The sequence below is a fragment of the Pagrus major genome, chromosome 1 (genome assembly GCF_040436345.1).
Source record: "Pagrus major chromosome 1, Pma_NU_1.0".
NCBI lineage: Eukaryota > Metazoa > Chordata > Actinopteri > Spariformes > Sparidae > Pagrus > Pagrus major.
The window spans coordinates 20,318,088-20,330,327 of NC_133215.1; the positions used below are offsets into that span (position 1 = coordinate 20,318,088).

Consider the following 12,240-nt stretch of genomic DNA (forward strand, 5'->3'; position numbering starts at 1 on the left):
TGTTACCAAATTAGAGAGCAATCCCATTTGTGGGGTGAGAGGCAGGATGCAGCGGACAATGACGGCTAAAAATGCTGTGGTGGACAGCTTCATGTAAGTAGCCTATACATGTTAAGCTGTTGACAAAGGCAAGCGGATATTAAAACAGGCACAAAGCTCAGTCTAATGCTTTCAGATACACTGGTCTTTCTAATAGCCAAATAAATCATAGATCCTAATGCAGCCACTAAATTACCCATATTTTCATCATGTTGCATTGTGAAGTGCACAATGACACATGATTGGGATTGAACAGCAGCAGAAAGTGAGGGAGCGCAGGGCTGTATGGCTGCCCTGGCAGGCGCGCTGTCTCGTCCTCATTGGCTGACCCACATGACCTCAGAGGGACAAGCTGTGCCCAGTGCACCATGGGAGGAATATCTGAGAGACAAAGGCTCTCACCGAGGATCAGTCCAATATAATCTGATGTATGTGTGAAATACGTATGGAACGCTCTTCTTATTAGAAGTGCATTTCAATATAAATCTTCCAAATTACAAAAAAACAAGAACACGTTTGCTCATTTATGCTGTAAAAACTGACATGAACTAGTCCACGGGGCTCATAGGAATTATAGAGACATTGTCAAATTTGGAATCTCCACAGTGGGCAGCCACAAAAAGCTAACTTGTCATGTGGCAAAGTTGAGGGCCCGGACATTTGATTGTGGGTTGAAGCCCCCTGCTGTGCGACGGGACAGGCTGTCTGTGTGAACGCCCTACAAAGGCCAGAGTCCTCTGGTTGGCTCTGAGGACCATCAGATTTAGCCTGGCCTGCTCCCTCTGTCAGTGTCTGACAGAGGAGCCACAGCCTGGATGACTGGCTGGTCCACTGACTGGCTGGCGAGCTGGCTGTTAGGTTGGCTGAGAGGCTACATGACTGGCTGGGTGGATGACTGGTTGGCTACCCGGGTGGGTAGCTAGCTGGCTAGCTGGCTCCCTGGCTGGCTGGCTGACTGGCTCGTCACTGCTACTGCAGGGAGGGGGGGCTGGGTGGGTGGGGTGGGGGGGGGCAGACCCCATCTGGACCAGGCCGAGCCGGGCCGGGTGCCGATTGTCCATGCTAACATACGCCTGCCTCACACAGCCACACTAAACACGTGAAAAATGTGGGAATGAGAGAAGATGGCGGAGGCTAGAAAAAAAAAAGTACGAGCAAAAGGAACATGAGGAGATGGAATTAAAGAGGATGTGAGTGTTTGTTTTTGTTTTTGAAGAATAATGACGGAGGTGTGTTTGTCACTTATATGAAAAGACTGAAGGGATCTAGACTTTTTGATGAATGGGCCGCGGACAAAGAAGAGGAGAGATATGTGCCAAGTATTACTGTCACTTCCTGTAATATAGCCATGCCATTACTGACAGACAAAATGATGATAACCAAGATTATGATCAGGGAAATCCAAACCTCTCCATTGTCCATTCAAACCAGCAACACATTTTGCTTTCATAGTTCGAGCCCTGCAGCATTTTTTCACTAACATAACTCTTATTAACTCTTTATATAACAAAAAGAGGATGAAAAAACCTATTATGAGCCTACAAATTAATCCACATTATTAGGCAAATACTATTTGAATGAAATATGTAATCCTCCCCCAAAATCCCCCTTTTTAAAATCACTTACTTAAATCCACTGCCAGGCCTATTATGATCATAACCTGGACCACATACAAAATTATACACATAAACATCATAACACTGGCTTTTAGGTCCGTGCACAATTTGCAGTTACGGCAAGATCTTTTATGATTTTGGCTAAGAAATGAGTCTGTGTGGCACCGTATTATTTAATGTGTCTTTTTCTCTCCTTTTCTGACATTTTCAACCTCAGCTCATTAGCGAGGGTTTCTTCTGTTTGCCCGGAGATCTTCGGGGCAGAACGGGCGGCGGTTTTTTCGGGGCCTTGGCCACTGGACTCTTTAGGTATCTGCTCCGCAATAATTTGAGCGAGAGGGCTCATCTTATCTTTGCATGCCATGCTCTGTCTTTCAGGGGAAAAAAAAAACCGACGACCTTTGTTCGCCAGGCTGGGCAAGACAATCACCCCTCCTGCCCTCCTCCCTGACAGGGCACAACTCAGAGAACAGCAGAGAAATGAAAACCACCTCAGGTTTTTACTCCGAGGCCAAGCGTCGAGCAGCGGCTACTGCCAAAAACACAAGACAAAGGAAGGCCAGAAAAACGGAAAGTGTTGTATTCAAGAATTTTACTGCGTAGTGCAAATCCACATATTACGCCTATATTTTATAATGATCGCTGTTAAAAGTCATTCTGTGAACTTAGTGGCTCAAGCGCTACGAAATGAGGCCTAAAGATGAGGTAAAAGCAATAAATTCAGGTTTTAAGTACACGACAACACCTAAATGAGCTATTTTGAGTGTTTAGCTACTACTTAAGGACCACTTAATATAATGTATTACGGTTTTAGCTAGAAGAAGAAGTTATCAATGTAAAAGAGGAACACACACAAACTTCTGTGTGGCCTGTCCTTCAGCTCAAAACGGCCTGCACCTTGACTTTTTTTTTTTTCTAAATATAAAATTAATATCCTCACAGAGGGAAAAAAAGAAACCTACCTCAGTGTTTCCCGGAAACTTATAATCTCCCCAACACCGGTGTAACGACACTTATGGCTAATAACAGCTGTCTGTTAACCTCCCCAGATGGCTGTTAACCTCCCCCAGCCTGTTTGTAAGTAACTCTTTGAATTTCACGTTCGTTAAAATGAACAAAATGTAATTTTCTTGACAGCTAAACTGCTCTAAATAACAGATATGTGCAAATGTTAATGCTGCTCTGACACACTGGACTGGAGCTCTGCTAACGGGCTCCTCGCGCAGCCTCGCTTCCGTGCGGCCTACGTCGAGCAAAAAGGGTCAAAATTAATTCTTTAAAAGTCGATTTGTAATTAAAAGGTGTTGAATGTGCAGCCAGAATTGTGACCTCAGTGAAGGCAAACATTCACCAGAGTAAACAAAGCAAATACATGTGCACAAAGGCGTTCATGCAGCTTTCCTCCTTTACTTTACTGCGCATTTATTTATGTAGCCTACCAGAATATGTTTAAATAGCCTGACACCTATATGCAAAAAAGAGAGTATTTGTTCCTGCCTGTGGGCTATATTTGCATACAAATGATTTTATCAACCGTAACTTGGGCCTTTTTCTCACAGTGTCGTCAAGACCTCTGATAAGAAATTACCTGAAATGAATTATAGGCACGCAAATAAATACAAAAGAGCTGACATCTCTGCAGGAATGGATACGTGGGAAGAAAGATCAGGTCAGGCTTTTATTTTATGCCACATCCTGCATGCCTAGGATGCCTTGTTTGTGAGTCAACAGGCATTATTTTTTATTTTCTTTCAGGCAAGATTTCAGGCGTGAGGGATTATATTACAGCACAAAGGTAAATTATTTTCTTTGGTTCTTTTTTACTCTTAAATTGTGATTCCAACAAAAGACAAAATGAAATTCAAAAAGGAATAGAGTTGTCATAAAAAAATTAAAACATAAATTAATTACTAGTCTTATAAAAACACTCAAACAGCCTTCCAACAGATCTCCTTTAAATTATATTAATAAATTCTCCCAATGTGTTTCATACTATACCACCAACATAACCTGAATTATCTGAGCCTCTTATATTTGTTAGTTTAAAGTTTACTAGTTGGTTAAAAATGTATATTTCTTAAAAACCAAATTTAGGGTACATTTTAAAACATTTTAACAATTGCTACAGTGAATTAGGCTAATTAACTCTAACATCCTGTAAATCTATATATTTATTAAAATGTGTGTTTTAAACAAAGGAGCAATATTTAATAAAAAATCATTTATAAAATTGATCAAACCTTTCAATCTTTTTCAGTTTAGTATGAAAATTCAGAACATTTTAGTCATAATCTTTTTGAATGGCTGTTTCTGTGTAAATACATTTTTATAAATTGTTTTTAATTGACATACATTTCAATTGTTCTATAATAATAATAATAATAATAGTAATAGTAATAATAAACCCAAAGACATATTTCATTTGCCTTTTGCTTTTTCAGCTTTTTATTTTCATAACATTCATGCTTAAAATATAATTATAAAGACAAAAGCTATACTTAATTAAAAAAATTATAAAAACGCGTAACTGAAGGCCACATTTGTCTGATGAAATTATATTTGTCTCACACACACGTGTGTTTTATTACCTCCGTTCAAATTATCCTGTAAGAGTAAGGATAGGAAACACACACACACGCACACTTACATTTGCACACAGAAAGCTAATGAAGTTTACAGCGTGTCAGGACGTGTCACAACTGGAATTCATCTTTGACATCTGCTCTGCGAGATCACATATTGACAAGTGGTGATGTTAAGGAAAGACTGTAAGAGATTTTAACTATTTTCCCTCTGTGTGTGTGTGTGTGTGCACGCGCTTGTGCTCTAATCACTCGAAATGGTCTGGAGTAATTTGGGTTGAAGTTTCTTGAGCTGTTTGTCTTTGTATATAAATCAATCGTTTTTCAAAACTGTTCTACACTTTTTCTAAAAAGGTTTGACCATTTTTATGTAGTGCAGACATAATACCATCTCACAAGAAAAAAGGAGAAGAGAGACAGAAGAGAAAAATAGTGTTTCTGCGGGTTGACTGAAGTTTCCATATTTTCTTCCAATGAGGAGTGCAGGAAAAGTAAGGTGCGCAGGCCTAACTAGTGGTGAGTGACACCCTGCCATTAGGAGGTGATGGGTTGGTAACCTCACAAGCCTCAGGGATATAAAATAATTACGGACAAGTTGACATAAACTACTATTTCCTCGGAAACTCTCATGAATTAGAAAAAAATAAGTGTCCTTTTTTCCCCTCCTTTCATTCATTTATTCACTTATTCAAGGCCACACACGCATTCACACACAGACCCGCATTATTCTTCTTTAAAATTTCCTCCTTAACTTCATCACTGCCAGTCCTTCAATTTCCATCCAGCTCAAAACCTTTTCATCCATTCAACTCCCTGGAAGAGGAAAAAAAACTTACCCTCTTTCTGCTCTCTTTCTCCCATCGGCACAGATTGATGTTAAAAGTGTGTCTGCGCATCGTTTGTAATTACGCCTGTTTACACACTGAAGCATTACTATGTGTGAAAGTCTGGAACCCATTTGTGGCATGAGGCTGAGAGGGGAAAGACAGAGTGAACAAACTTTAAACAGCTCCAGAGACACAAGCGCTGATGGCAGGCTGGGGCTTCGGACATGACTGCAGACCTGGGTAATTTTATACTCAAATGTGCTTTCACGTTGGTGTGATGGATTTGTCTGGGCGGACTGTTTCTGTCTCAAATGTAAGCACATCAAAGATAAGATCAAGGGCTCTTCATGATTTTTTTTTTTTTTTTTTTTTAAAGTTTCCAGAATTTATTCAGCCAGGATTTTCTTGAGGTTTGTGTGGTTTTTCTGTGACTCCGTCACATCTGCATAAATTTCACCTTATATGGTTGATTATAAACATAACTGTACCCTCACAAGTTAGTTAAATTCTCAATTTATATTCTGAAAATATTTAGAGAACTGAATTCAATTTGGACAACTTAAAAAGACACATTGTGATGCTCATTTGTTAAATAGATTTGGGGTTTTCTTGTACACTGCATACACCCGCATGTATTGTGGGAACAGCATAAAGGGCTGTGTGAAACATTATACATTTACTCCCCATAATGCAAAACTGAATGCTAATCTAGATAATGGTGCTGTCAATTAGAAAGAATGTTTCTCTCAGCGATGATGTTATCGTGGTCTAAATAAAACTGGGCAAAATTATAGATTTCAAACTGAATTAGGAGATTCTGGCGCTGCGCGCTGCAAACAATGATTTAATAAAACCATTTCAACATGTGGCTGCAGCTAAATGGGGCCATATAGGATTACATGTATGCTAAGTGAATACATATAGACTACTGCATGTGTATTTACATTACAACAGTTTCAGTCGCGTCACCATAGTGAATACACACACACACACACACACACACACACACACACACACACACACACACACACACACATGTGCATACTGTTGGTGTGGCATTTTCCGACAGGACGCTGCAGTAAAACTGAGTGTGCAGCATTTCCCCCTCGACAAGGGCGCCCATTCCTGATAAGGTCAAGTAGGCAGTGTGATACTTGGAGAGTGTGTGTGTGTGTGTGAGGGGTGCTAGAGGAGTGTGTGTGCGGCAGCGTCAACCATACAGGGAAGGAGAGCGTCTGTCTCACACTCTGTCTCACTCCTAACCCGAAGCGCATGCTGCATGCACACACCTACAGTGTTCCAGTCTGCACATGCCAGCAGCACTCACTGGCTACCATGCCCTGCCTACAGCTGCACAGAGGGCTTTGAACCTCATGGTTAGCAAATACAGCAGGAATCAAGCAGATAATGAAAGCCGATATCCCCCTCCCCTCCATGCCCTGCTCCAACAGCAGCCAAGGCCTGCTTCTCCTCACACAAGAGATGCACTATTGAGAGACTTTCTCTCTCACTCTTTCGCTCCCCCTCATTCTTTTATTCCTCCCTGGTCCTCGTTCTGCCAGTCGGCAAGGCGAGATGCCAACCTCTCCCCAAAGCCCGGGCAGAGTGCCCTCACCCTTTATGCAAATGCTTCACCACTAGCCCAACTCACACATTCACTCTGTGCCCCCCCACACCCACCATCACCTACTCCTCCATTCCTTCATTTATTTATTTCACCTCTTACTCTGCAACCCCCCCCCCCCACCCCCACCCCCCTTTTTATAACACTTTTTCCCTTTCCTGCACTCCATATTGTTGTTGCACTTCAACCATCCCTCCCTCTGCTTTTTGCTGCTTCACGCTCTCACTTCTTCTACCAATCGCCTGTGCGCTCTCTATCTCGATTGCTATCCATCTTCCAGCATCTCCTCACTCCTTTCACTGTGGAACTCCCTCCCCCCTCCTTTTCTCCCTCTCTCTAACACAGCTTGACTCACCCAGACTCAAACTTGTACACTCATTCCTCGGTCAGTGCCAGACAGGCAAGTGCAGAAACTCCCTTTACCCCCTCTCTCTCTCTCTCTCTTCTTCCTCTATCTGTTTCACTCTCTCTCTCTCTTAGCCACTCATGCCACAACTCATGCCCCGACACTTCCCTTAAAGGGAAAGTATCTCTTCTATAAATTATACTTTTTCTTTATCTGCTGCGGTTTGTATAACTATTATATCGTCTGTCAGCATTTAGTTTGAATGTATAATTTGCAAGAAGCCAGTTGGCACATTTATTCGTACCTTTTTGTTTGACTGATTGCTTCCTTGATTGTTGAGCAGGGCATTAGTGGAGCACACAAACATTCTCCCTTCATGCAAGAAAAGAAAAAATACTAGAGGTGCTGTGGTTTAATCGTGTGTTAGAACATGCAGCCATTTCTTTTTCCGTGTTTTGAGGTACAGCAGGATATTGTTCCAAATTAACATCGCAGCAGACAGAGCGATGCATGAAACCCTGCTGATTCTAATCTTGGTGACTGAAGAATTATTAACCATGAGATGAGATTCTACACTCTTGGCTTTATTATGAAACCCTTTTCATTATTTTTTACGACTCATAATTCCATGGTTGTCGAGCTTGAAACATGGCTGTACAAGAGAAATATCGACAGAGGTTTAAAGGAGCACTATATTGTTATGGGGAAGAATTTGAATCAGAGGAGAATGATCTTCATTGACCTTTTTTTTATTTTTATTATGCCGAAACAAACTTAACTACCAACAATTTCATCCTGTTTCACTTTGTTTATATTTGGCGGACCCTGCCACCATTCTAGCTTCAAACAGTGTTCTGGACCTTATTTTCGCCTGAGAACAGCTTGTTTATTCAGTTATGGAAAAAATAATATTTCTGGGTTTGTATTATTACCTCAATACACAATCTTTATTATTGTAAAGATTTGTAAAAATTTGGAGTTTGAATTTCTTCACCAAAACTACACAGTCCCCCTTTAATGTGTCAAATTTGACAAATTCTCAACAAGACAAAGAGCAAAACTTCTTAGCCTGGTACCCACAATTTATCTTTTTTTTTTCCAACTAGATCACTGCAAATGTTTGTGGTATGCTACTTTGCAAATGGAAAACCAGTCCTGTTACATTAGCATCTTATTTCCGCACCAGCGAGCTCCCTATCAGGAACACTGAAGCTTTGCAGATTTAATTCTGCTTATCATGTGAGCTGGAGTTCAGCCTGTGCTGAGTTGGCGCTGTGAGGGTTAAACTGTGCCCGCTCCCTGTGGCATGATATGAGCTGGGCCTTTGCCTGTGCACTCTGCCTTGTCTGCGCTGAGTTGGTAGTGTTAGGGGTTAAGAGTGGGTGGCTGCTCCAAAGTGGCTTCATGTGCGACTCTGATCCCATTAGGGTTAAAAGGTGTCTGTTCCAAATGGCTTCCTGAGAACCGGGTCTTAATCTCTGCCACGCATGACAGAGTTCGGGTTAAAGAGAAACGGGCTCTTGATATGGCAACGAGTTATGCCTGTCTCTGAGCTGGCAGTGCGAGGGTTAAAGGTCGCTCTGCCCATTTTGAGTGGCATTCCCTGTAGGGCATGCACCATGCCAGGCCGGAAGAAACAGAGGACACACACAAACACATGCAAGGCGAGAAACAAAGAGCCTTCACAGCCACACACACACTCACATAAACACACGAGGACACGTGCGCACACACACAGCGACTAAATCATTTTTGAAACTTTTATCCTCTCAAACCAGCGCTTTCCTTTTTTAAAGACGAATCCTCCACCAAAGTGAGGGGAGGATAGACAGACACACGATGCAGACGGGCGCCTCTGGAAGAGTGTGTCTGCAGTTATCTCCTCTGTGACCACGCTCGTTGACTTCCCCAGCCTAAACTACCACCTCGCACAGACCTCAGGAGCACCACAGTACCACAGGCAGACGGCCATAAGTACATGTCCTCAGAGGGGACATAAAATGGAGGAAACCCACCTCGATCAAAAGGCAAAAACACATGAGAAAAAGGAGGAGGGAACAAGGACAAGTGCTTTATCACTGACCCAAGCTTCAAATTAGGTTAGTGTTCGATTTAAAAAAGAAATGCTTGTGTTAGATTTTTATTAACGGGAAATGTATAAGTAAAAAGCAGTTATTTCTTTTCTTTAAAGGAGCGCTATGTAGTTTTGGAGAATAAATTTTAATCAGAAGTGAAAGATCTTCATTTTTATGCCTAAACAAACTAAATAAACAAACTGACCTTAAAGGACAACACAATTTCATACTGTTTCACTTTGTTTATATTTGGCGGACCCTGCCACCTTTCTAGCTTCAAACAGTGTTCTGGGAACCTTAGTTTCTTCTGAGAACAGCTTGTTTATTCAGTTATGAAAAAATAATTTGTTTTGAGTTTGTACTATTACCTCATTAATATTGTAAATATTAAAATTCTGAGTTTGAATTTCTTCTCCAAAACTACATAGTGCCCCTTTAATTTTTATTTTAAATGCATAACTCAAACAAAAGAATAGTGTGTGATTTTTATGCAGAATGAGTGCGATACTGCTATATTATTTATAGGTAGTATTTGTATTGGCCCTTGCCTTGAAATCCCTTAAAATTGTGCTGATAAACGGGATAACACGTGAGTGAAATGCTGCATGTGTGTAACCAAATGTGCCCTTTCTGGCCTCAGATGGAATCATGCCAGATTTTTTTTTTTTTTACTTTTTCTCCTTTACTCAGAATCTCTCAGATTTACTGTTGTTTCATTGCAGAAAAAAAGAAAAGAAAATATTTTACTGGTGCCATGTTATTTTGCAGCGGATGGCACTGTGTTTGTCAACTCTCAGCGAAACTGGTGCGGTATGAAATACCAGTCAGTCTCCATTTATAAACATGTGATTGTATGAAAAGATAGTATCACAGAGAAGTGAGCCAGAAGGAGAGAGCTGGACGGAAAGCAGCAAGAGCTGCCACGTCAGATGCTGCTGAGGCTTCTTGGCTGTCAGGACTGAAACACACACACACACACACACACACACACACACACTCACACACAGCGTAGACACATACGCACATGCAAATGCAGTATGGCCTGCACACACACACACAGATCCACACGTCGACACAAATGCACATGCACAAACATAGACTCATATACATGCACATACACACATGCACACACAGCAAGAAGGGTTTGCCTTTGCAGTGCTGTTTAGGGAGTTGCAGTCATCAGCCAAGCCTGACACCCCTGCTCGGTGTAGCCATCACCGCTGTCTCTCTGTGAGTCAACATGGATGGAGCTGCTCCATCAACAACACACACAGGCCCTAATAATAAAACGAGCAAATCCTCCCTCCTTCCAGCTCGCCTGCCACACGCCAGAGAGGGCCTGCCCCGGTCTGGTCATATCCTGTTAGGATCGCTTCTGGATTTACACTTATCATTTGGTTACACTCTTCAAGTATTTTGTGCTCCGAATATCAGCACAGTATTTTGATGCTTTTTTAAAAAACATTATTTTACTTTACAGTGTGACAACCGAGTCTAACCGCACTATATGCAAAACAATCCTGCACAGAGAGGACAGGGCAGCATTATTTTCAAAGAACTGCATATAGGGAAATGTTGTGGCCAATATTCAAATGCTTGAATCTGATGCAAAATAGGATTTGGCCCCGTCTTTATTTAGGCTAGCCTTCCAATTCCTGGATAAATTGCATTATTGAACACAACAGCGCCATTGTTTCATCAAATTTTAGAGGGGCTTTCAGCTTTATATATCATTTCCAGAGAGGAAAAATCAAAATGGAAACACCATTTTTCAATTTTAAGCGGAGAAAAAAAGCCTCTTGTGCAGAGATTTGATTCTCCAGATAGCACTTGGCACCATTTGCCTCCTCTAAGTACTGTAATATGGTTATGATACATTAGCATTCCTTCACATCACCAAAGAAACCCAATATGTGTATTATCAAGCATTTCAGTCAGTGGAGGAACAGAAAAGAAGCAGAGGGGTGGAAACAGAGAAGGGAGAGGAGGGTGGGAGTCTGGAAGATGGAGAGGCAGGTAGGGGATTAGCATTAAGAGGCGATAGGGAGTAAAAAAAGTTGCCCGATGAGCAGCATTCCAGCGGACAAAGCCTGGCGAATGGTGAAACTGTTTTAGATAGCCTGTGCTGTTCTCAGGAGAGGCAGACAGGGAGTTAGTAAAGTGGCTTTTAAGCTCACCAAATCCAACATATCCCAGATAAGACTGTGGCTCTTCCTGAGGGAATGAAAGAGAGGAGTAGCGGCGGGGGCTGGAAAGAATGAGGTAAAACGGAGAAAGGGATGATTGAAGTAAAAGACACAGAGTTGAGGGATGGGGAGAGGGTGAGAGTCGCAGACAAAGATAAGCAAAAGAAAGAGGGAGGTTTTGAGAGTGAGAGAGAAAAAAAGATAGGAATGAAGTTTAAGGAAAGTGAGAGCACATTTTCAGAGGAGAGCACATGTGAGATTTGGTGTTGGTTGATCCTGTCTGATTCAGTGCATCGAATGAACCTAGAGACACTGAGCAGCCCTGCCTGCCTCTCCAGCAGGATTTTATCACCTGCGTGAAAGGCGCCCTGAATACACACATGGGCCAACATCATCAATCTCGGCTCTGCTCTGCTGCAGAGGGAACCTGCGCGGGCCTTTTATGTACTCTTTGGTGTTAATGTGATGTTTTGGATAGTGTTTAGGCAACAAAGTCATAAAGGAGAGGTGCAGGAATCCCACACACACAGGAGGGACAACGATGTGGTACAAACACTTTGCCCAAAAAGTTGTTTTTTCTCGTTCCCTGTCTGAAACAGGCAAAAACGCCAACGTAGTATCACGGCAGGTCGTAAAATCGTCATGAAATATAATGATTTTTTTTATTGTTTTCATGACTCAGCCGGCTATCTTTCATGCCCACACCACGTTTCTTTGACTGAATGAAACATGGGCGGATGGCAAGCGAACAAAGTCCAGGACAGTCACACCAGAATCACCAGGGTTCACAGTCAGTCTGTGGTTAGGTTGAGTCAACAAAAACATTTTGGTTAAAGTTGGGAAAAGATATTTTCAGTTTGTGAAACAGTCGTGAAATTAAATTTATAGGATTTGTTTTGTTTATATGAGAAAGAAAATAGAAAATACTGATGAAATTTAAGCTGT

General features: G+C 41.7%; 1 protein-coding gene across 13 annotated transcripts in view; it reads right to left on the minus strand.

The window, feature by feature from the left end:
* Positions 1–12,240, minus strand: part of nfixa (nuclear factor I/Xa) — a 112,427-nt gene that overhangs the window by 77,565 nt on the left and 22,622 nt on the right. The gene's annotated exons all lie outside the window — the stretch shown is intronic.